General features: G+C 32.8%; 1 protein-coding gene across 1 annotated transcript in view; it reads left to right on the forward strand.

Annotated features, from left to right (window-relative positions):
- Positions 1-631: 631 nt before the first annotated feature.
- Positions 632-23807, forward strand: part of LOC141339193 (semaphorin-3D) — an 82632-nt gene continuing 59456 nt past the window's right edge. Inside the window, exon 1 of the mRNA XM_073844824.1 lies at positions 632-761. The gene's annotated coding sequence lies outside the window, so the exon portion shown is untranslated. The remainder of the gene's footprint in view (positions 762-23807) is intronic.

The following is a 23807-nucleotide window of genomic DNA, read 5'->3' on the forward strand; positions in this document are numbered from 1 at the left end:
TATCTTCAGAACACAAATTAAGATATGTTTGAGGAAGTCCAAAAGCTTTCTGACCCTGAATAGACGCAACCGAAATGCTCAAACAACCCAGAATGGTAGTAAGAACATCCTAAAAATAGTCCATTTGACATCAGTGGGGTCGACCGTAATGTTATGAAGTGAGGAGAATAATTTTTTTTTGGGGGGGGGGCAAAGAACAAAACCACAATATCAACAAATTACGGTTGAACCACTGATGTCACATGGACTGTTTTAACGGCCGTTTGAACTTGTCAGTTGCGTTGTTGTCTATGCAGGTCAGAAAGCTCTCGGATTTTATAAAAAGTATCTTAGTTTGTGTTCCGAAGTTTAACGAAAGTCTTACGGGTTTGGAACGACATGATGGTGAGTAATTAATTACAGATTATTCATTTTTGGTCGAACTCCCTTAGTCGGACACCTAATGTTCCCATCAAACTGAGACTCTTCACGGTTCTTTGGATGTTGTACTGACCTGTTGCTGCCGGGTAAACAACACACCTGCTAAGTATCACTCACAGAGTGCGTCGTTATGCCACTGGACGGATATGACAGGAGTGAAGCGGGATTTGGAGAGCGGAGGAGTGGCTCAGAGCTCCAGGCGCTCGCGGACAGTTTGTTTATAGTGAAGGAGGTGCCGAAAACACACGCGACTCACTGCGCATCTTCACACGACTTACCTCACTGACATTACGACAGAAACTGGAATAAAACGAAAAGAAACGACGGGCAAACAACACTCGGTAGGTTTTCTAATGGTGTTGGCGGTTATTCTGTCAAGTTTAAATAGCCTTGGTACAGTGATGGTGTAAGATGATAATAGTATTTTGATATATACCAGGGTACGGTGTTGATATTTACATAACGGAGTTCTTAAAAAAAATACCGTTTTACTATGGTACATGGCAATAGGGAACTTGTGCCACATTTTTAAGTGAAAGCTGCCAAAGTGAAGTTTTAATCTGTTGAAAATACCATGGTACTTTGATATATACCAGATTGCCGTATTCATGTGCTATAGCCTAATGTATTGGAGTTCTTTAAAAAATACCCTGTTTTACGTTACATATAGGACAATTTTGCCACCTTTTTAAGTAAAGGCTGCAAAGTGAAGTTTAAATCAGTTGATACCATGGTAATACTTTGATATATGCCAGATTACCGTATTCATGTGCTTTAATATTTGCATAATGTGAGTTCTTCGAAAAATACCATGTTTTACTGCGGTACATGGTAATAGGGAACGTTTAGCTCATTTTAAGTGAAAAAGTGAAGTTAGTTGAAAATGCGCTTCTTTTAAGTTGTTTACATAATATGAGAAACAACATTGATTTTTACCGGTTTAATCGTATTAAAAGTCAGTTTTGTTTGAAAATACACTGCATTTATGCTTTACATGAGTGTTTCTGAACATGTAAAGTTATTAAAGGACGTTTGAAACGTAGCCTACTTAGTTTGTTTAAAATCTAAAACTGATAAAAACTTGATGTAACAACATGTTACTTCTTGTATTTAGGGTATTAAAGAGGTATGGGGTCTTAAAGACCCTAAACAGGGCATGGTGGTTAATCATTTAAAACTTTTCAGTCTGAGTGTGTTATTTTTACAGTATATAGTACAGTATAATACAGTGTAGTCTTATACAGCCTTACTCTTGTGGACAGAACAGGGCATTGAATTTGCTTGAATGTTTGGACGTCAGGGATGTTCATTGTCTTCCTGATTCTTTCCTTTTCCTGTTTGCTGGTGGACATATTGTGTCTGATTTGTTTGTGTCCGTCCTTCACATGCTGTAAATTTCCTCCCATATGAATATGCTTAAATTATCTCAAATCTATATCTATTATTTCAAATAAATATGTATTTAATATACAAATATATGGATGACCAATCCAAAAGTATTCATTTTTTTAATTAAATAAAAAAAGTTTTACAAACTAAAATAAAATAAAAATATATATATATATATATAAATACAAATCCATGGATAACCTATCAGAATCACGTTTTCCAGAAAGCCGTAACTTCTTATATGACCATTTTTTATTTAATTAAAAATATTTTAAATAGTTTTTAGATATTATTTTTAACTTAATTAACATTTTTTTTATTTAATGTAAGGTAATTTAATCAATTAATTACTTTATTATTATTATTATTATTATTTATTTTATTTTATTTTACAAATTTAAATAATATATATTTAATACAAATCCATGGATGACCGATCAGAATCAGGTTTTCCAGAAAGCCAAGACTTCTTATATGAACATTTTTTATTTTATTAAAATATATTTTAAATAATTTTAAGATATTATTTTTAACTTAACTACCAAGTTTTATTTACTTTATTTTAATGTTATTTATTTTATTTTTACAAAATAAAAGAATATATATTTAATACAAATCCAAGGATGACTCATCAGAATCAGGTTTTCCAGAAAGCTGCAACTTCATTTTTTATTTTATTAAAATCTATTTTAAATAATTTTTAGATATTATTTTTAACTTAACTAACACGTTTTTTTTTTTAATTAAATTTAATGTAAGGTAATTTAATCAATTAATTAGTTAATTATTATTAATTTCTTTTTACAAATTAAAATAATATAAATTTAATACAAGTGATTTATTTTATTAAAATATATTTTAAATAATTTTTAGATATTACTTTAAACTTAACTACCAAGTTTTAATACTTTAATTTAATGTCATTTATTTTATTTTATTTTTACAAATTAAAATAATATATATTTAATAAAAATTCAAGGTTCCAGAAACCATCCTTAATGACAATTATTTATTTTATTAAAATATATTTAAAATATTTTTTAGATATTATTTTGAACTTAACAAACAAGTTGTTTTATTTATTTATTTATTTATTTATTTATTTATTTATTTATTTATTATTATATAATTTTTAAATATTATTTTTAACTTAACTAATTTTTAATTTAATTTAATTTATTATTATTATTTACAAATTGAAATAATATATATTTAATGTAAAAAAATCCATGGATGACCAATCAGAATCTGTCATGATCGGAGCTGTGGGTCTCCCCTCAGCCTCCAGAGGTCGCCGTTCACACTGCACTTCTGATAACATTCACCTGTCCTTGTCGTTAACACTGATTACTCACATCTGTTCACTATTATCCGGTCTTTAAATACTCTCACATTTCTCTCCTGCTTGATGTCTGCATTGTCTTTTGTCCTGGATGTTATTTTGTGTGTTGCTGATCCTGACCTAGACCTTGTTTCTTGTTTTGTTCAGTTTATGTTTGAGTTTATGTTGGATTGTGCCGTGTTGGCCTTTTGATTTTGTTTTGTTTGTTTTTATATTATATATATTAAAGATCATTACTTTCCTGCATTTGGACCCAGACCCCCTTATCCTTGTTGAAACGTGACAGAATGCAGACATCCGCTATGGGTCCAGCGGGGAGTAATTTTTTTTTCCTTTCTGAGGAGGCGGCGGCTTTTGAGGCGGCGTCGGCCGCTCGATTCGAAGAGATAATCCACCTCCAACTGGCTGAGATGGAAGCCTGCAGGGCTGAGATGGCGCAACGGCGTTCCCGCTTTGCGGTGGGGGCGGAGTGGCTCTTCTGTGAGAAGGCGGAAGGGTCCGTTGTCTCCGTTCCTGTGACCCCACCTCCTGTTCCTGGCGCTGAGGCGTCCGCGCTCTCTGTTCCTGATGCGGCGGTGACCGCTCTCTCTCTTCCGGACGCGGCGGTGACCGCGCTCTCTGTTCCGGACGCGGCGGTGACCGCGCTCTCTGTTCCGGACGCGGCGGTGACCGCTCTCTCTGTTCCGGACGCGGCGGTGACCGCGCTCTCTGTTCCGGACGCGGCGGTGACCGCTCTCTCTGTTCCGGACGCGGCGGTGACCGCTCTCTCTGTTCCGGACGCGGCGGTGACCGCGCTCTCTGTTCCGGACGCGGCGGTGACCGCTCTCTCTGTTCCGGACGCGGCGGTGACCGCGCTCTCTGTTCCGGACGCGGCGGTGACCGCTCTCGCTGTTCCTGACGCGGCGGTGACCGCTCTCGCTGTTCCTGACGCGGCGGTGACCGCTCTCGCTGTTCCTGAAGCGGCGGTGACCGCGCTCTCTGTTCCGGACGCGGCGGTGACCGCTCTCGCTGTTCCTGACGCGGCGGTGACCGCTCTCGCTGTTCCTGACGCGGCGGTGACCGCTCTCGCTGTTCCTGACGCGGCGGTGACCGCGCCCTCTGTTCCGGACGCGGCGGTGACCGCTCTCTCTGTTCCGGACGCGGCGGTGACCGCTCTCTCTGTTCCGGACGCGGCGGTGACCGCGCTCTCTGTTCCGGACGCGGCGGTGACCGCTCTCTCTGTTCCGGACGCGGCGGTGACCGCGCTCTCTGTTCCGGACGCGGCGGTGACCGCGCTCTCTGTTCCGGACGCGGCGGTGACCGCTCTCGCTGTTCCTGACGCGGCGGTGACCGCTCTCGCTGTTCCTGACGCGGCGGTGACCGCTCTCGCTGTTCCTGAAGCGGCGGTGACCGCGCTCTCTGTTCCGGACGCGGCGGTGACCGCTCTCGCTGTTCCTGACGCGGCGGTGACCGCTCTCGCTGTTCCTGACGCGGCGGTGACCGCTCTCGCTGTTCCTGACGCGGCGGTGACCGCTCTCGCTGTTCCTGACGCGGCGGTGACCGCTCTCGCTGTTCCTGACGCGGCGGTGACCGCGCTCCCTGTTCCGGACGCGGCGGCGTCCGCTATCTCCGTGCCTGGCGCGGCGGCGTCCGCTATCTCCCTTCCTGACGCGGCGGCGTCCGCTATCTCCGTGCCTGGCGCGGCGGCGTCCGCTATCTCCCTTCCCGACGTGGCGACGTCCGCTATCTCCATGCCCGACGCGGCGACGTCCGCTATCTCCGTGCCTGACGCGGCGGTGTCCGCTATTGGGCCTGACGCGCCGTTACACGGGCCTGGCCCGCCATCCCTCCCCCTGACTTGCCTTCCTCCGTGCCTCCTCCCTCCAGACTTAGGGAACGTCTGGGAGCCGTTCCGTGGGGAGGGGGTACTGTCATGATCGGAGCTGTGGGTCTCCCCTCAGCCTCCAGAGGTCGCCGTTCACACTGCACTTCTGATAACATTCACCTGTCCTTGTCGTTAACACTGATTACTCACATCTGTTCACTATTATCCGGTCTTTAAATACTCTCACATTTCTCTCCTGCTTGATGTCTGCATTGTCTTTTGTCCTGGATGTTATTTTGTGTGTTGCTGATCCTGACCTAGACCTTGTTTCTTGTTTTGTTCAGTTTATGTTTGAGTTTATGTTGGATTGTGCCGTGTTGGCCTTTTGATTTTGTTTTGTTTGTTTTTATATTATATATATTAAAGATCATTACTTTCCTGCATTTGGACCCAGACCCCCTTATCCTTGTTGAAACGTGACAGAATCAGGTTTTCCAAAAAGCTTCTTATATGACAATTATTTATTTACTTAAAATATATATATATTTTTTTTTTTAAATAATATTTTTTAAAACATTATTTTTAACTTAACCAACAAGTTGTTTTAATATAATATAATATAATATAATATAATATAATAATTTCTTATTTATTTATTTATTACAAATTATTAAACAATCTCCTATTCATAATGGTGTATAATTAAAATTATTATATGAGTAAAAAACAATGTAAAAATATTTGACCAATCCATGTATGACCAATCAGAATCAATCTGTGACTTTTTATAAGACCAGGTCAGGAAGCGAATGTATAAAACCAATGCAAGTTTTGTGAAGTTGACGGACGCTTTCTCATATTGGCTTTGATTTGAAGACTGATGGATTGCATTATCAGGATGTGTTGTGATAACGGCTGTAAGTTGTTGTCAGCGAGGGTTTAGGTTTCACACCCACTCTGAGCACTTGAAAGCGAGAGGAGAAGCTGACAGATTGACTGTGATCTGGTTTTGGGAGGAGTCCTCACGTAGAAGCCACATGAGAAAAGCCAGGCGGCGTCTGCGAGAGCCTTATCTGTGCTGGCCAGCCCTGCAGCCCCGCGGCTATTGTTGTTTTATCTGGACTGAGCTTTGTTCTGCTGGTAACAATAGCTCTGCTTCATGTGAGCCGGCGTACAGTTTGATTGGTCATTGCAGGACAAGTTCTACAGCACACTTTTGCCTTGAGATGTGCTTGGTTTTACCAGTCAAAAGTGTAGATTAAACTACTCATTCTTCATTAGTTAGTAACTAGTAACTTGGGCGAAGGTTAGGACTTTTCTAGGTGCCCTGATCAGAGATGGGACCAATGGGGCATTATCCGCTCCAAGTCACTCGCTTGTCCCATACATGTTCATTAAGAGTCCATAAGTAATGTTTTTGTGCAGCCTATTAAAAATATTTATTGCTTTTAATTATGTTTACTTTTTATAAATTAACTATATATAGTTTTTACAAATTGAATGCAAGCATTTGTTTTATTAAAATGAAATATAATAAAAAATATTTTTTAAGTTTTACTGTTTAGTTTTTTTTTGACAAATAGGCTGTAATTGCTTTATTGAAATAATTTTTATTAATAATCATTTTTAGATTTTTAACTATCAAAATGTTTTTTTCTTATTTGATTTGACAAATTAAGCACAATTATTTATGGTATAATTTTTTTTTTTCATTTCAGCTAACAATATTTTTTTAGTTTTTACAAATTAAGTGCAAATATTTATTTTATTGAAACATTTCTTTATATTACTTTTTAAAAATATATATTTAAAATATTTTTAGAAATGATTTTTATTCGATTTGAACTTTTTTTTTACAAATTGAGTGTAATTATTAATTATAATAAAGATTGTATTAATAATAATTTTGTAATTTAACTGTATATATTTTGTTTCTATAGATTGAATACATATTTGAGTAAATTTTAAATGTGACATTTTTTTATAATTTTATTCAAATTATTATTATTATAAATGTTCAGAAAGAAAGAAAGAAAAATAAATAAATAAACATTTTTTGATTAAAAAGGCTACTAAGTATTAAATATAAGAAAATAAAAAAGTTAAATATATTTTTTCAATTAATAGCGAAAAAGCTACATAATTAAATTGTTATATATTTACATATATAAATACTTTTTCAGAAATTCTTTTAATTTTAACTAACAATATATTTGTTAAAAAAGAGTGCCATTAATAATTATAATAAACTATTTTATTAATAATAAATGTATTATTTAACAGTATTTTCTTTTATTTCTATAGATTGAATACATATTTTAGTAGAATTTTTTATAATTTTATTCAAATTATTATTATTAAGAATGTTCAGAAATAAATAAAGAAAAATAAATAAAGAAAAAAATAAATAAATATATATTTTTTAAATTAAAAGTTAAAAAGCTAATAAATATTTCTTTATATTATTATTTTTTTTTTTAAATATATACAGTATTTAAATTATTTTGGAAATTATTTTTATTTTAACTAACAATATATTTTTTTTGCAAATTGAGTGGCATAATTACATTAAACAATTTTATCAATAATAATTTTATAATTCAACAGTATGTATTTTCTTTTGTTTCTACAGATTGAATACATATTTAAGTAAAATAAATATTTTATTTATATAGTTATTTAATATTATTTTTAATTTAATAACAAATGTTTTTTCATAATTTTATTAAAATATGTTATTATGCATATTATTTTTATAATTAAAAATGTGCAGAAAGAAAAAAGAATAAATAAATAAATGAATAATATTTTTTGATTAAAAGGGAAAAAGCTAATAAATATTTAATATAAGACAATAAATACATAAATAAATATTCTACAATTAAATGTGAAAAAGCTTAATATTCTTATTATAAGAAAAAAAAATTAATTTGTTTTTACAAACTGAGTGCAATTATTTATTTTATTGAAATATTCCTTTGTATTACTTTTTTAAAATACCTATTTAAATTATTTTGTAGATTTTATAAAATTTTAACTAACAATATATTGTTTTTACAAATTGAGTGTCATCATTAAAAATGTTAAACTATTTTATTAATAATTCTTTTATAATTTAACAGTATATATTTTATTTTGTTTTGAGTACATATTCTATTAAAATAAATATAAATTATTTTTTAATTATTTTAATTTAACAACAAATATGTTTCACAAATTAAGTGAATTATGTTTTATAATTTTATTCAATTTATTATTATTATTAAAATATTAATAAATATTTTAGTTATATATATATTGTATAAATATAAAATAGTTATAGTTATAGTTATATATATATATATATATAGTTATATGTAAAAAAATAAATATATATATATATATATATATATATACAATGAATAAATATTTTATTTATATAATTATTTTTATATTATTTTTTATTTAACGACACATTTTTATAATTAAAAAAATAATTAAATATTTATTATTATTATTATTATTATTATTATTATTATTATTAAAAATGTGCAGAAAGAAAGAAGAATAAATAAATAAATAACCTGAAATTGTTCTTTAATGTTCTGCTTATATATTTCATTTCATTTTTATAGGACGTTAAGCAATGCCTAAAATTGATGATTAGGGTTTTAGGGTTGGTTTAATGTTCTGATCTTGTGCCCAGAGGAGTTCTGTGGGTTTTTGATTCAAAATAATAATAATAAATCTTTCTCTGCGGTTTCGCTCTGCGAAAAATGCAAAGGAAACAAAGCGTTTGAGGATTCTGGTTTGTTGTGATATCCATCTGACCGGCTGGAATTGGTGTTAAGGATATCAGATGACATTTTATGGAGTTTAGGGAGAAGTTGTTCACCTTTTTCTCCCTTGTGAACAGATGAATCATTTCACATTTTGGCTGTGGAAAAATCTGATATATCAATGTCCTTTGTACTTGCTATGCATATCTAAAGTTTCTTGGGAACGTCCCAATCTTGCGGCGGACTGATTTATATTTTCAGATCTGTTTCAGATTATCTGAGCATCTGCATCTGGTTAATGTCTATTTTTTCTCTTATCTAAACTCTTCTGATGACAATCAGATGGTTTCTTATATATTAATTCAAGATCTTTCATCCAGACATGCATTTGTATTTTACTGCCATGTTGCTAATAGTTCTTTAAAATAAAGACATAGTGGACATAATGGGTAGACATGCCCAAACTTTTGACCAATTGATTATGTGCTTTTACATATAAATTTAGTATGCAATGGAAAAACATAAAGTCAAAGACCACCCAAGGAAGTCACAAATGCCACTATTATTCACTTATGGCTTTAATATAGACTAGAACCACTGTGTCCAAGTCTGAGGAACAAATTGGGAACTATGTGGAAAAAGTGACTTGGTTTCCTTAAAATAAACCCTTTTTCCATTGAAAACTGCTCATTTGCTCTCATTTATATCCAAAAGAGGAATCGGATGCCAGTTTTGATTAAGATTTGTCTTATGTTCATTTAAATTTTAATTAAACACACTCCAAAAGCCTTAAAAAAAAAAAAAAAAAATCTTAAAGTGACATTTTGAAAGATTTACAAACCATTTTCCAGATGTTTTTGCCAAAAAGCGTAACATAACAAATATGAGAATGATTTCCAGACCAAAACTTGTGTTTGTGAAATGTTAAAGCGTCTATGCAGAAGACCTTTCTATTTTTCAATTGAAAGTGAAAAAGCTGATAAGTATTTAAAAAAATAAAATAAATAAATGAATAAATATTTTTCTATTTAAAAGTGAATAAAGCTAATAAATATTTAATTTAAGAAAGTAAATATATAGGTAAATATTTTCATTTAAAAGTAAAAAATAGAAAACAACTAATAAATAAATAAATAAATAGTTAATAAGGTTAATAAATAAATAATTATATTTTTCAAATAAAAGTGAAAAAGCTAATAAATATTTTTTGTAAGAAAATAAATAAATAGATAAAATATTTTAAATTAAAAGTAAAAAAAACTATAATATTTTTCAATTAATCATAAAAATGAATTAATGAATATTTTTCAATCAAAAATGTCAAAGCTAATATATATTTAATATAAGAAAAATAAATAAATAAGTAAACAAACAAACAAATACATATTTTTCAATTAAAAGTGAATAATAAATAAATAAATGTTTTTTTTTTTAATTAAAAGTGAAAACTATTTAATGTAAGAAAATAAATAAATATATAAATATTTTGAGTTAAAAAAACTAATAAATAAATAAATATTTTTCAATTAAAAGTGAAAAGGCTAATAAATAATTAAAAATGAATAAATGAATATTTTTCAATCAAAAGTGTCAAAGCTAATACATATTTAATATAAGAAAATGAATAAACAAATAAGTAAACAAACAAAAAAAATACATATTTTTTAATTAAAAGTGAATACATAAATAAATGTGTTTTAATTAAAAGTGAAAAATATTTAATGTAAGAAAATAAATATATAAATATTTTGAGTTAAAAGTAAAAAAACTAATAAAGAAATAAATATTTTTCAATTAAAATTGAAAAGGCTAATAGATAATTAATATATGAAGATAAATAAAAAAAATTCAATCAAAAGCGACAAAGCTAATACATATTTAATATAAGAAAATAAATACATAAGTAAATAAATAAGTAAACAAACAAATAAATACATATTTTTCAATTAATAGTGAATAAATAAATAAATAAATAAATAAATATATATATTTTTTAAAAACATTAAAAGTGAAATTATTATTAATTTTTTAATTAAGAAAACAAACAAACATTTTAAAAGTAATAAAGCTAATAAATAAATGTTTTTTAATCAAAACTGAAAAAGCTAATAATTATTTAATATAAGAAAAAATGAATGAATAAATATTTTTCAAACAAAAATGAAAAAGATAATAAATATTCAATATGAAAAAATAAAAAAATAAAAAAAATTTAATTAAAAGAAAAAAGCTATAAGTTAATTGATTCATGTTAGGTAAGGGTAAATAATTAAGTATTTTTAAAATAAAAGCGTAAACATTCAATATAAAATAAATACATTAATTAAGTAATTAATTAATTAATCTATTAATAAACAAACTCACCTGCAATACGTTCTAACTGTCTTTTAAAGGTGGTTAGGCCGTTTACTGAACGTCATTAAACTTGTTAACCCAGGCAGGTGGATCTTGGGAAGCCAGCCAGAGATGCCGATCTGCCATCATTGTATTTGTGTGTCTGTAAAAGAATTGCTCTGAATGTGCGTGCGTTGGCGAGACCGCAAACATCCTCAGCAAATGACTCAATAACCCATTGTGGTGCCTCTCTATTATCTTAATTAATTGGCCCTTCTCTCTATCAGCCCAACAATAACAATGCCCTGGCAAACACTGTACTTCCTTCCCACAATGCATCTGTTCGAACCTGCTGTCTGGCGCCAACCCCAGGAAGGTCAGAATGAGGCTGGAAGTGGCTCTGTGTGGGCCAGGCCGAAGGAAAGCTCTGTCTAAACACCCAGCCAGCTGTTTCGACAAATAATAGTAACTTCGTCATCATTCGGCCAAACTCAATCCCTAGCCAAGCTAAATTCAGATGTTATTTCTGCACACGGAGCCCAAAACAAGCACGGTTATCATTGTACTACCAAGTGAGATTCACAATGTGCCGGTCATGAATCATGTATATATTTGTCTTTCATTGTTGCGGAGTGATTTCATTGTAATCTGCAGCTGTTTATTCCTCCAGACTTGGATTGGAGTGTGTGGAGCTTTGCGGAATAGGAAACAATCCTAACATTTGTTTTACATGTGTTGTTTTATAGATGTAGACACAGACAAAAAAGACTCAAGAAAGCTCTTTTGGCATTCATGAACTGAATCTGGATTGGCAATATGTTACTCATAAAGTGAGTAAATCAACCTAGAATCAGTCAGAACGCTTTAGCAGCCATATAAAATGCAACTGGCATTTTCTTCAAAAAATTTAAAAATCATATGCAATCTTACCAAGTTTTTGCACTATAAAATACATATAAAAAAAAACTAAACCCGACCCTCAAATGAACTAATAGTTGTTGACAAGAGCAAACATGAGATAAAATCACGTTTTACAAGTCTTTTATGTTTCACAGATTTATACCCGAGCGTTTCACACAAGTGCAATACTGTACCGGGTGAGCTGCTGAGCAAGTTTACTTACTTTTTGCGAATGGTGCAAAAAATGCATTTGGTTTTATCCAAGATAGATAAAACGTGAATCTGGCAGTGTTTTATTATGATGGTTGTTGTTTGTATCGCAGCAGTTTGGAAAATAAATATCCAGCAAATCACAGTTAAATGTGCTTTATCGCACTTAAAAATGTGGAAAAAAAACTAAACCTGACCCTAAAACGAACCAACAGTTGTTGACAAGAGCAAACATGAGATAAAATCACGTTTTACAAGTCTTTTATGTTTCACAGATTTATACCCGAGCGCTTCACACAAGTGCAATACTGTTCCCTGGTGAGCTACTGAGCAAGTTTACTTACTTTTTGCAACACTTTTAAAACGAGATGTTCTGTGAATGATGCGAAGAGTGCATTTGGTTTATCCAAGATAGATAAAATGTGAATCTGGCAGTGTTTTATTATGATGGTTGTTATTTTATCACAGCAGTTCAGAAATGAAATATTCAGCGAATCACAGTAAAAGGTGCTTTATCACACTTAGAAATAGTAGAAAAAACTTAACCCCACCCTAAAACAAACCAATAGTTATTAACAAGAGCAAACATGAGATAAAATGGCAGTGTTTTATTACGATGGTTGTTGTTTGTATCGCAGCAGTTCGGAAATAAAATATCCAGCGAGTCACGGTAGAAGGTGCTTTATCGTGCTTAAAAATACAAATAAAAAACTAAACCTGACCCTAAAACGAACCAACAGTTGTTGACAAGAGCAAACATGAGATAAAATCACAAGTTTGACAAGTCTTTTATGTTTTGCGGATTCATACCCGAGCGTTTCTCACAAGTGCAATACTGTTCCCTGGTGAGCTACTGAGCAAGTTTACTTACTTTTTGCAACACTTTCAAAGCCAGATCGTCTGTGAATGGTGTGAAAAATGCATTTGGTTTTATCCAAGATAGATAAATATGAATCTGGCAGTGTTTTATTATGATGGTTGTTGTTTGTATCGCAGCAGTTTGGAAATTATATATCCAGCAAATCACAGTAAAATGTGCTTTATCGCGCTTAAAAATGTGGAAAAAAACTAAACCTGACCCTAAAACGAACCAACAGTTGTTGACAAGAGCAAACATGAGATAAAATCACGTTTTACAAGTCTTTTATGTTTTGCGGATTCATACCCGAGCGCTTCTCACAAGTGCAGTACTGTTCCCGGGTGAGCTACTGAGCAAGTTTACTTACTTTTTGTGACACTTTTAAAACGAGATGTTCTGTGAATGATGCGAAAAATGCATTTGGTTTATCCAAGATAGATAAACGTGAATCTGGCAGTGTTTTATTATGATGGTTGTTATTTTATCACAGCAGTTCAGAAATGAAATATTCAGCGAATCACAGGAAAAGGTGCTTTATCGCGCTTAGAAATACTAGAAAAAACTTAACCCCACCCTAAAACAAACCAAATAGTTGTTAACAAGAGCAAACATGAGATAAAATCACAAGTTTTACAAGTCTTTTATGTTTTGTGGATTCATACCTGAGCGTTTCACACAAGTGCAATACTGTACCAGGTCAGCTACTAAGCAAATTTACTTAATTTTTTAACACTTTTAAAGTGAGATGTTCTGCAAATGGTGTGAAAAGTGCATTTGGTTTTATCCAAAATAGATAAACATGAATCTGGTTGTGAATTGTTTGTATTGCAGCAGTTTGGAAATTCAATATCCAGCGAGTCAAGGTGATTTATCGCGTTTAAAAATACAAATTAAAAACTAAACCCGACCCCAAAATGAACTAATAGTTGTTGACAAGAGCAAACATGAGATAAAATCACAAGTATACTTCAGTATTCAATAGCACGTTAATAAATGTTAATAAGGCTACGTCTGTTATGTTTCGCAGATTCATACCCGAGCATTTCACATTGCAAGTGCAATACTGTACCGGGTGAGCTACTGAGCAAGTTTACTACATCAGAAAACATAAAACATGTTCTGATGAAGAGCCTATTCAGTAGTCAATAGCACATTAATAAATGTCAATAAGGCTACGTCTACATTAATCCGGATACATTTAAAAATGAAGTTTTCATTTCAAAATGCTCTCCGTCCACGCCAGCTTTTTCAAGCGTTTTTCCAAAGGTTTCTCATCCACACTGAAAACGCAGTCTCAGTGTGGACGGAGGGCAAAAACGGAGAGAAAAAGATGCATTTTCAAACAAAAACGTATTAATGTGGACAAGACCTAAATTTCAAAAGTTTACATACACCTTGCAGAGTCTGCAAAATGTTATAATTACAAAAGGTTCAAACGCTCACTGATGCTCCAGAAGGAAAAACAATGCACTTTTTTAAATTTGAAGATCAGGGTTAATCGTACTTATTTTGAGTTAATTGTAACGTCTGTAGCTTCTGAAGGGCAATACTAAAAAAAAAAAAAAAAAAAAAAAAAGATATTTATGCAAAATAAGAAAGGTTGTACACAACTTCATTCTGTTCAAAAGTTTTCACCCCCTGGCTCTTAATGCATTGTGTGTTTGAACCTTCTGTAATAACTGCATATGAGTCCCTCAGTTGTCCTCAGTGTGAAAAGATGGATCTCAAAACCATACAGTCAATGTAAGAAAGGGTTCAAATTCACAAATATGCTCAAAAACTGTTATTTTCTCTTGTGGACTATTGGCTAATGTCTAATACTGTATGTGAAATATCTTATTCAGGTCAGTAATAAATAAAAAAATAACATGCATTTTGTATGATCTCTCTTTTTTCTGCAAGGTGTATGTAAACTTTTGACCTCAACTGTATTACTGTGACATTTATGTGATCATGTTATATTGTGAATGTAACCATGGCTAAATCCTACGACACACAGTACGATTCTTTGTAATGAAACTTCAAAAGAGAAAAAACATTTAGTAAGAATCAATAAATTCTGAATAATTTGTTGCCATTTTATGAATTATATGTAATCATGTCGTAAAAAGTAACTGTAATCTGATTTTAAAATGTAATGTAATCCAATTACAAGTTCTACCCAGCACTGTTTCTGTCAGAAAAGCCATACATATGGAGCTGATTATATGATGAAAGCACCAAAACCAAGTGTTTTAAGGTCATAACATACTATTGTGCAGTAATAAATCGCTAATATACTTATGATCTACTGTTTTACTGCTTTTAATTGAGGTGCATTTGTGTAGTTTTGCCAAAATGTTTTTTTCTAAGTAGTACGTCACGCTGCTCAGATTACAGTTCTGTTTACTGCTACTAGCAGTGTAGAAATCCCACACTTAACCTTTACACCTCAATATCACGATACAAATTTTTACTGGACCTCAGAGACGGAGGTGTCTTGAACACATATATCTGATTAGCCATATCCCGACACGCCTGTCTAAACCTCCGAACCCTGCGTTCCTCGCCGTCACATAGCGCTCTACCTGGAGCAAAGATATTAGCACCCCCTCCGGCTGGACGACCCCTTGAGGTCCCGGGATGTCAGAGAGCTCGGCGGGGATCCTTACCTCCCAGTATGGGGCTCTCGCTCTGTTTTCTCATCCTTTCAAACGAACGGCACTGGAATTCTTCAAGGCCAAAGAGCCAAAGATAAATCAAGTGAAGATTATAGAGGACTGCGCATCAGCCGAGATAAAAAAAATTATCATGGGGCTTGCTATCATATCTTTTTTTGTTGCGTCCTACAGGCTCAGTTGCTTTTGTAACTCTGATGTGGAAGACGAATGAATTCATAGGTATGAAACCTAATAGGTCTTGCTAAAGGATAAAAGCTGCCTGTGTTATGTAGTATCGCTAGTTCACTATCTGTTTTGGATTAGGCGTCTTTGTGTAAATCATTTGCTAACGCCCATCAAGCGCACATGTTGTGGAGATGCTCTCTTTTATGATGAGGGTTGACCCGTGCTGTTTCATCTCTTGCAAATTGCTCTCAAAGGCTTAGCGGAGGGATTTCTAAGCTATCTGTAATTGGCTTTAATTAACATGCTCTCAGGTTCTGTCATGTGAGGCAAAACAGAGTTCTCTAAGTTTAATGAACAGCATTCGCATACAACAACAAGAATAGCCTCTCTAATTTTGGTCTATCGCTGCTGTAAATATAAGTCCCCTCAAGTGGCCTGGGAACATACTAATGTACAAAAGAGGCTCTCTGGAAATACTTTGCTTAATTCCACATGAGTACCTTATAATCATGCCCAGATGGATTTTTTTTTTTTTTTTGTGGAATTTCTGGAATTGACTTAGATGTGGGAGAATGCATTAAAAATATATAATTTTATTTTATTTTCCTTAGTTATTATTTATTTTAATTATTCTATAAAAATGTTTAAAAAAATTTATCCTAAGATTTACTCGCCCTCAAGTCAGTACAACCGAAGTTAAAATGTTAATTATTTGACCAAAATGAGAGGGATTATACAAAAAGCATGATATTGTTTATTTAGTACTGACCTGAATAAGATATTTCACATAACATATGTTTCCATATAGTCCACAAGAGAAAACAATTTATAAAACTGACCCTGTTCAAAAGTTTACATCCCCTTGATTCTTAATACAGTGTTCTTACCTGAACGATTTTGTTTAGTGATAGTTGTTCGTGAGTCCCTTGTTTGTCCTGAACAGTTAAACTGCCAGCTGTTCTTCAGAAAAATTCTTTCAGGTCTTATTTTGCTTAAATATATATGCCCTTCAGAGGCTACAGAAGATACTTACATGTTTACCAGAAGACAAAATATGTAAAATGTACCCTGATTTTCTTAAGTTCCAAAAGTTTTCACCCCCTGGCTCTTAATGCATCACGTTTTCTTCTAAAGCATCAGTGAGCATTTGAACCTTCTGTAATAGTTGCATATTATGAGTCCATCATTTGTCCTCAGTGTGAAAAGATGAATCTCATAATTATACAGTAATTGTTGGAAAGGGTATAAATACACAAAAATGCTGGAAAAGCAAATAATTTGTGGGAACTGAAGGATTACTCTGAAGAACAGCAGACAGTTTAACTGTTCAGGACAAACAAGGCACTTATGAACAATTATCACTAAAAAGCAACAGCAACAAAAATGACAACTGTGGATCATTCAGGTAACAACACAGTATTTTGAATCAAGGGGATGTAAAGTTTTGAACAGGGTCGTTTTTATTAATTCAGCTATTATTTTCTCTTGTGGACTATATGCAATTCTGGCTCTTTCAAGTTTTAAAATGGCAGTGAATGGCTGTTGAGATTTTAAAGCTCCAAAAGGTGCATCCATCCATCATAAAAAGTACTCCACATGACTCCTGTGGATTGATAAAGGTCTCCTTTAGTGAATTGATGTGTTTGTGTAAAAAAGAAATCCATATTTAAAACTTTATGAATTATAATTTCTAGACATTCAACATTGGCAAACGTGGCGAAGAATGGACAGAGCAAAACAAAACACTGGTCACGAATTAAAAATGTTGGAGGATTTCGATATAAGTTAAAAGGAGACTGGTTTTCCTTTGCTGTAAACAAAACTTGATTCTCGAGAGACTAGCATATTCTCACCGTAGCTTAAGATACGTCTACATACGACGTCATCCGCTGAAACGCCGTTTATAAAGTTTTAATAATGGATACTTTTCTTGTCACAAACACATCGATTTGTTTCAGAAGGCCTTTATTGTTCTCTGGAGCTGCGTGGAGCACTTTTTATGATGGACGGTTGCACTTTATTAGGCTACAAAATCTTAACAGCCATTCACTGCCATCATAAAGTTTGGAAATGCTGGACATTTTATAATATAACAGCAACTGTATTCATCTGAAAGAAGAAAGTCATATGTACCTAGAATGGCTGGAGGGAGAGTAAATCATTGTAATTTTCATTTTTGGGTGAGCTATCCCTTTAAATTCAAGTTTAAAAGCTATGTTTCGTATTGAGACTTATCATTGCACAAATACTCAAGGTAAAAAAAAAGCTCCTCTCTCCTCATAACAATACTGCGTTCCAAATAGAGCATACAAAAGGAAGAGGCGAAAGACAAAATAAGCATGCAATTTTAAACAATCTGGCTCCACTGGCGGTCTGAGTCTGACTCCAATCTTCAGTCCGAATGTCAGTGCTTGAGGTTGCTCCACAGGGAACCATGACAGCCTTTTTTATGGGTGGTGTGACAACCAATGCCTGGAATGAGGTTACTCGGACCACCGGGGAGGAAAACATGCGATAAGTCTGTATCATCTGCTGGACAGGAGTTTGTTGACATTGTCAGTGAGGTCAAACCTATGAGGAGCGTCACACATGAATCAAGATAATTGGTATTAATGACAAACTTATGAGATAATTACAAGTGCTGCAAATGATTAAAGACGTTAATGACAATATAATGTTATTTTACTTGTATAACTTCTATTAAACACAAAAAGAGAGATTTTAAAGAAACGAATGATGAATTAATGAATATTTACTCACCCTCAGGCTATCCAAGATGTAGATGAGTTTGCTTCTTCATCGGATTTAGAGAAATTTAGCTTTACATCACTTGCTCACTAATGGATGTGAATGGGTGCCGTCAGAATGAGAGTCCAAACAGCTGATAAAAGCATCACTATAATCCACTCTAGTTCATCAAAACTTATGAAGCCAAAAGCTGCATGTTTGTAAGAAACAAATCCATGGGTCTGGCTAAAATATAAGTTTATAATCTATAATAATATGTTCTTTCAACAGAAATAAATGAGAACTGAACTCAAAATAATGATTCGCTCACAAATTAGGCTTTGTTTAATTCTCTCATGAATATGGCAAGGAAAAACAACACCATTCTTGTTAAAATAAAAAATAAATGCTACGGTTTATGAAAAAAAAAATTTAATTTAAAGAAAAGGCTGGCTTTTTTACTTATCTTAAAAATAGCTTACATTTTGTTCCTTTTGATTGAGACTGAAAGTATTTTTAATTCTTTTTTGACTTTGTTATTAATTATTTATACTAGAAGAAAGGTTTACACTCACTAAAGGGGTGTTTTCACTGATATAGACTTCAAATGAGATGCTAGAATGATTTTACCAGGAGTTTACGCGTTTTATTTACACCGGCCTTCTTTAGTAACTGCTTTTCATCTGACTTGTTAAGCAAAACAGTTTGATTTCTCTCTTGTATTTGTGTTTTTGATCAAAGCCTGTTGTTTACATACGTATCTGTTATTACACAACAGCCTTTGCTGTGAAGCCTTTGTTGTGGATCCAAATCGGGGATGAGCGTGTTTTGTTTGTGTCTTGACAATAAAACAAATGGGTTTTAAGTCCAGCAGGTGTTGTCTGGCATTCTTTCATCTCAGACTAAACAAAAAACAAAGCAACATAGTGTGTCTGGACAGCAATGTTAACAAGCTGCCTTTAACCATGACTTCCTGAAGTATTTTTCCAGTTTGTTTCACCATTTAAGTGAATCATAGGGACGGATCATAAAATGAAATTCTCAGCCTATGAAGTACTGTGAATTATGTAATTGAAGCAGCAACAGCAAAATATAAAACTCCCGAATTTAATTCATTGTTGATAAGTAGCATATACAAAAAATATTTAAATATATGAAAACATATAAACAAGTTGTTTAAATGTAAAGAGACTATATCTGTTACGCTGTTGACAATTCCTAATGTAAGTGAGTGGTCCTTATTGCGGTCAGTGAAATTGCGCAATTCCCAATTTAATTATAAAAGTGCCTTCTGTGATTGTGGGTGAACTGTAAAAAAAATCTGGTTACAATTTGGTTGCCAGATATTCACGGTGACAGTGTTTCAAGTGTTGCGGGATGGCATACTCCTGTATATTTTTAACCAAAAATAAGAATTTAAGGAATGTTCTTTACATTTTTTTCACTATATTTTATATGGTAATTCACAGATTTTATTAAAAAAAAAAAAAACATAAATTTGACAGAAATTACAGTAAAAATGATGTATAATAACAGTTTTTTTCTTGTATATAAAGATGTAACTTACTAGTAACCAGCATTTTACTGTGGCATAAAAAATACCATGTTACGATTAAAAAAACAAAACAAATGAGCAGTTGTGGTTGCCAGATTTTCACTTTAAAAAATACTGTGTCAATGTCTCATTCTTTTTTTTCTTTTTTTTTTCTTTTTTTTTTACTGTAAATTATATGGTAAGTCATAGATTTTACTTTCAAAAAAATGGTTTATCAAAAAGTACAGTAAAAATAACATATAATTAGATTTTTTTTCTGGATATGATGAAGTAACTTACTGGTAACGAGCATTTTACTGTAGAATAAAAAATACCATGTTACGATTAAAAAAAATACATAAATAAAAACAAAACAAACAAACAAAAAACAGCAGATGCCAGATATCAGGTATTTTACTTTTTTTTTTACTGTAAATTATATGGTAAGTCATATATTTTACTTAAAAAAACATAAGTTTAACAAAAAGTACAATAAAAATAACATTAGATGTTTTTTTTCCATATATGATGAGGTTACTTACTGTTAACCAGCATTTTACTGCAGCATAAAATATCCTGTTACAATAAAAAATAAACAAATAAATAAAGAAGACCAGTTATGTTTGCCAGATATTCACCTAAAAAAAATAAGGTGACAATATCTCAAGTATTTTACCTTTTTTTCTGTAAATCATATGGTACATAAAATATAAGTTTGGCAAAAAGTATGTAATGGGATAATGTTTTATTTATTTATTTTTTTATGATGAGGTAACTTACTGTAACCAGCATTTTACTGGAGCATAAAAAAATCCTGTTACGATATGCTCCTTTTAAAACGAGCAGCTGTGGTTGCCAGATATTCACCTTAAAAATACGGTGACAATTTATGTTGTGTGTTTAATATATATTTTAATTTTTTTGCTGTAAATTATATGCTCATTGATAGATTTTACTTTCCAAATATATATGACAACACCTACAGTAAAAATTACATAGAATCAGATGTTATTTTATTTCTTTATTCATTTATTTCTTTATTTATTTTTTATTAATTTTTTTATCTTTTTACCATATATGATGAGGTAACTTACTGTTAACCAACATTTTACTCTAAAAAATATCACGTTATAATAAAAAATGTACAAATAAATAAAATCCAAGGAGCTGTAGTTGCCAGATATTCATCTAAGAAATTGTAAAAATGTCTCAGCTATGACAAGATGGCTTGTATATATTTAACAAAAAATGGAAGAAGCAAATTTTATTTAATTAGTTTTTAATTAATTTTAATTAATAGATTTTACTTTAGAAAAATATAAGTTTGACAAAAAGTACAGTAAAAATGAAATATAATAAGATTTTTCCCTTTTTTACCCTAAAATATCCTTTTATGATAATAATAATAATAAATAAATAAAAAAACAAGCAGCTGTGGTTGCCAGATATTTAACTTAAAAAATTACGTGTCAACGACTCAGGTATGATGGTATGGCATATTCCTGTGTATATTTAACAGAAAATAAGAAACTGTCAGAGTAAATTATATGATAATTCATAGATTTGACTAAAAACATAAAGTAGACAAAAAGTACAATACAAATCACATATAATAAGACATTATTTATTTATTTATTTATTTTACATTTTTCACTGTATATGATGAAGTAACTTACTGCTAACTAGGTTTTTACTGTTGAGTATTTACAGTTACAGTTTTGTTTATTTAATATTTCATCAGGAATTCTGCAATGAAACATTTAATTATGAAGCTAAAATCACAGTTTATCTACAGTATATAACACGTCAAAATAATATCTATATAATATGTATTTTAACCAGTGTTATTTAAATACCATTGAGTTACTATTATAGATTTTTATAAATAATATTCATAATTAGAATCTTTTTTTATTTTAATTTTAAAGTTTTAGTAGATTTTTTTTTTTTTTTTCAAAAATTCTGTCACTATACATTTATATGCAATAATAAATCTTTCATATTTAAGTTCTCAGTATACTTTTCAGCAAACATTATGTAAATACCTACAGTACACATTTGAATGCAATCAGGCTGCATCTAGGTTGGGCCATATAGTCATGATTTTAATACCCGAGGGTTTGCTGCAGTAAAGTCTTGAGAGGAAATCTCCTACGTGGATATTAACCAAACGTCTAATGGGAAAATCGTCACCATCCTATGCCCGGCAGGTTCATGCTGTGTTTTAAAGAGGGGGTTGGTGCGCTTGAGGCTATTCTCCATCCCAAGGTCATGAAACTGTAAAGTACACTGCTGTTTAGTTGTCCTCACAATTACCAACAGGAATGGCTCGCAGAATCCTTGGAAAGGAGGAAATGAGCTGGAATTCTGCACATTATTCCATTCTAACCGCCAATAGTGAACTGGTTAGGAATTTGTCATTGAGTTTCTCTAGGGAACATTACAAAACCATCTAGACGGTTGTTTTCCTAGTTTTGAGGGATGTGCAACATGCATTGTTTGACTCCCTCTCAAAATCCGCTGTCTGGAATGAACACCACAACATTCCATCAGGATTCTTGAACTGGGACGATTCTTCCCATTTCCCTCCCCAAAGCTGAGTTCTTTGTCTAACTGTATTTTCAAACATTTCAATTTCACTTCTCACACGCTGGACATTCCCCTGCTTTTTAAAAGCACACAGACGAACGCCTGTTTATTTTATTGTGGTGAGATGTAATGGGCCTGACAGCCAATCACTTACAGTTGCACATGTTGATTTAAAACCTCCAGTAGTAGGAGGTAAGCTGACAGATTACTAATCGTCGATTTTTTCCCACTCAGGCCGATTCCCAGATGAGCATAAAGCATTTCCGACAGACAATAACAGAGTTCAGACTCATTTTCGGATGCTTTGTGGTGATTTTGGAGAGGGAATCTGGCGCCTCTGATATCAAATTGAATTGCTCTGAATGGCCCCACCAGACAATCGTAGTTTAAGTGTGCTGAAATTGTTCCAGGTTGTGTGCAATTTAGAGTCAATGGGCTTCCTGGATGCTGATAGGAAACAGAAACTTCCAGCGCGTAACTAGACTGTAAATTTTCCTTGACACTACTTTCCGAGATATATCGTTTTGATATATGACATATTACTCAGTTCTGTGGTATCAAGAAATGAAAATAATTAAATGAAATAGTTTAAATGTTTTGCTGGCAGTAAATTGTGCAATGGCTAAAAAAAGCTTTAGGTTGCAAATCATTATGGTTTTAATTTATTTTTGGCATATTTTTAATGGATTTATTTAGATAGGATAGTAGGTGAAAAGGAAGTGAAGTAGGAGAGAGAGAGGGGGATTGCATTGGGAAAGGTCTGCAGAATGGCGCTATATGTTAACACACTGCCCACGAGGCGATTGGTGCTGACTAGTATGTTGATTTTATTGAGTTTTTCTAAAATATTGAGATTTGTGGGTTTAAGTTTAAGGTTTGTTTAATTCACATAGGAATGAACTGAATAATCCTAATATTGGCACTCGTGTTTTGTTTGGCTTTTGCTTTTGTTTTGTTTTGCTTTGCTTTCCGGTTTTGTTTAGTTTTGTTTTACTTTCCTGCTTTGTTTTGTATTGCTTTCCTGTTTTTTCTTTCTTTCTGGTTTTGCTTTGCATTGCTTTACTATTTTGTTTTGTTTAGCTTTCATGTTTTATTTTGCTTTCTTATTTTGTTTTG

This window comes from Garra rufa, chromosome 7 (genome assembly GCF_049309525.1).
Source record: "Garra rufa chromosome 7, GarRuf1.0, whole genome shotgun sequence".
NCBI lineage: Eukaryota > Metazoa > Chordata > Actinopteri > Cypriniformes > Cyprinidae > Garra > Garra rufa.